This window comes from Salminus brasiliensis, chromosome 5 (assembly GCF_030463535.1).
Source record: "Salminus brasiliensis chromosome 5, fSalBra1.hap2, whole genome shotgun sequence".
NCBI lineage: Eukaryota > Metazoa > Chordata > Actinopteri > Characiformes > Bryconidae > Salminus > Salminus brasiliensis.
In genome coordinates, this window is record NC_132882.1 from 20791425 (window position 1) to 20794954 (window position 3530).

The following is a 3530-nucleotide window of genomic DNA, read 5'->3' on the forward strand; positions in this document are numbered from 1 at the left end:
GATTCGCCTCAGAGTACGGAATGGACTCGGCTAGAGGAGGTGGTTTTGGGGAAGAAGCGGGGGGTGTTGGGGGGCGGGGGTGATGTCTTGCCATTGCATAACAAGAAGTAATGCAGTTTCTTGGCAAGAAATAAATTGACAATACAGGATTAGATATGCGGGATTCTTTGCTATACAGCATTCACTGACTGGATTAAAAACATTGCACTCCTGATCTGTCATCACTGATAAATGCCTGCCTTTCAATCCGTTTCCAGTCTAGTACACTGCTGCCATTAAAATACATGTAAATATAATATTAAGCATGATAATATCATGAACGCAAGGGGAAAACAGTTTATATTATTATATTATAACACACACATGTTGTTACGCAAAAATCTTATATTAAAAAACCTTTTACATTTCAGACAGTAAGACTGTAAACATTTAATTTTGAGTCATTTTGTATGATCTCTATTGTCTCAAAAGAGAAAAGCTTCACATTTTAAAAAAGTGAAAAAAAGAAATAAGGATAAGTGTTAGTGTGACAGCAACTATATACAAGACACATCCTGATTTAAATTCTCATGGTTTTAAACATTGAGGTGCCAGACAAAAAAAAACTGTAGGAAAACCAGAGTGAGGGGGAGCTTTGCTTGAGTGAGGCAGAGGAAGAGGCAGAAGCAGAGAGGGCTGGTGGTAGGCTGGGCTAGTCTGAAGCAGGAAGTGAAAATGAAAAAAAAAATGAGAGAGAGAGAGAGAGAGAGAGAGAGAGAGAGAGAGAGAGAGAGAGAATCAGATAAACCACGCCAAGCGGTTGAAAAGCAGAATACATTATCATCACAAAATAACCTCTATCTATTTATACTGGGGTTCAGCTTGGACTCTGAAAGAAATAGAGCCAGGATCTCAAGAGAGAAAATATTTCTCTTTAGAGGAATAACACGGCCTCTTGTTCCTCACATCTCTCCCCACCCCCTCTCATCTCTCCCCCCTCTCCCTGCCTGGCTCTCTAGCTGAAGCCTTGCTGCTTGCTAAAGCAGCGCAGCTCTGGAGCTGAGCGTGGGGGGATGGGCGGCACAGAGCAGCTTTAATGCAGTGCGGAGCTGCTAGCAGGCTGCTGCCGGCCTGCTCTAGCCTTGGTCTGTGAAGGAGGGAGATCCCGTCATAGTTTTCACTGACAGCTGTTTAAAGACTACGGTTTGAGGTTAGATTTTAAGGAATCTGTTTCTCAACTGGCATATAGCTGAATATTTTACACAGCAATCTACATGAAAATCACGACTGAAGAGCATTAATTCTCTTTTCAATACACAGCATAACTGCAACACTGCACACCCAACAAATCATGTTTAACTTCAGTTACAGCAAACCTGTAGAAAATAGGTCTTTTGTTATTAAAAAAGTGAGCAAATAATACTTTAATTAATTTTTTAATGTCTTCTACACCATTTGATGAGGATTCAACAGCAGATAAATAAGCGAAATGTCTTGATAGAAATAAGTTTAAAACATCTGTATTTATCAATATTTGAACGCATGCAAATGCTATTGCAAATTAAATATGGCCGTATTTATAATTTAACATCTAATATACTATTCTGTATATACGTTCAACATTCATGGGCCTGTCTTCCCTCTGTTCTTAAAATATTAGTTTTATTAGTCATTTTATAGTGTTTTAATTCAGTGTTACATTGACAAGTACATTTCTGATCATGGTATTAACATTGTTTTATAATAAAAAATGATGACTATCATTAATAAATTTAAACATTATCACAATAGTCATAACATATTTTGGTTATTTCTTGATATTGTTGACGAATGTTATTGAGATCCTGCTATTTAGGCAACATCACAGACCTAGTCCTCCTGCTTTCTTCTACATTATACTTCATACTTTTGTTCTGTGAGAGTGAGAGGGAATAACACATTGCACGCTCATACCTCTACAGCTGGTTCAATGAAAAAAAAAATCAATTTTTTCCCCTTTCTCTGCATGTAGTGAATTGGCAAGGACATGTTTGTCATATTTGCTTCCTTAGTATTGCACTGGAATTTCAAGGCTATTAAAAAAATTAAATATGTTGGGTGACAGACTTTCTCAGATTTATTATGTGTATAATAAGTGACATGAATTGTAATAAAAACAAGCAACAAAAAAAAAACATAGCAATGAAATATCCAGTGTGTTTGCAGTCTGTCAGCCCCTAACAACTGCTGCTAAATGCAGCACAAGTGAGAATACAGTGCATACAGGTTTACAAGACATGTAAACCTCATACTGTAACAGGGCCATGACCTAAAGTATGCCAATAAGCTACACCCAGGGCAAAAGGGAGGAGATTGTTTTGAGGAGCCTTCCATTCAATCAGTGGTTCATTCAATCGCTTGTTCTCAGACACACCCCCACATAGGAATCCACAAAGTAACCAGAGCAGACACAGGGAAGTTGGTCCTTGGCCAGCAGGTTGCTGGGCAGCAGTGACACACACAAACTCTTTCTCTGAAGTGCGCTGAGGAAAGCAGTACCACTCCGGAGAGCAGGAGCTGAAAAGCATAGCTGCGTATACCCCCCCTACCCACCCCCACCCCACTCCACTCCCACCCCCACCTAAAGACACACGACTGCACAAAATAATGTACAATGTTTTAGGCCTAAATATTTGTTTTGTGTTTTCACAGTAACACACACACACACACACACACACACACACACCAGTTCTGCAATTCAATGTATCACCAAAATCAAACAAAAAAGAGAAGGGGGCTGTTTCAATGTCATATAAATGCATATAATATCAGTTAAAAAATACCAATATACATTTTATTATTCTTTCAAGAAGGTGGATAACAAAAGAAAATAGCATAAAACCAGCTACAAATTATTTCTGCCTCTGCATGGTATCCTAAATAATTCATACAATGATTTTTCTTACTGTCTATTTAATGTTCAGGTCACATTAAAACATCACAGCTTCATACCATCATCAGTGTTAATAGTATTTACTGTATATTTGAAACTGCAGCTATCTGGTTAAGGGTGTGTTTACTGTATGTCTTTGCTGCAGAAAATGAATGCTGTGACGTACGAAGAAAAGACTTCATTCATTTTTGTCTCTACAGAAGATAATATGGACATATGGTGTAATCTGAGATGGTAAATCTAAAAAAAATAAACATTTTGATTTTAATAAAAATCTAAACAAATCTAAAAGATTATTTTAATTACATTAAAATAAATATTCGTTGTTAAATACTCTACAACAGAAAACAAAGGAGAAGTTCTTAAAAAAAGGGGGGGAACTGGGTTTTCTATTCCAACTGGAGCAGTCATAAGCCTAGGAAGGCAGAAACAAATTTCACATTGCTAACTCCTTCTGCCTGTCTGGCTCCTGTTTTCGCCGAGCAGATCACATTAAAACTGCGGACTGGATTCAGGACTGAGACATTAGTTGAAGCTTTGCATCACATCCTGTTTACATCTAGTGCCAAAAATCTAAAATTCCCACCATTTACAAGCGGACACAACCAGGGACATCTTA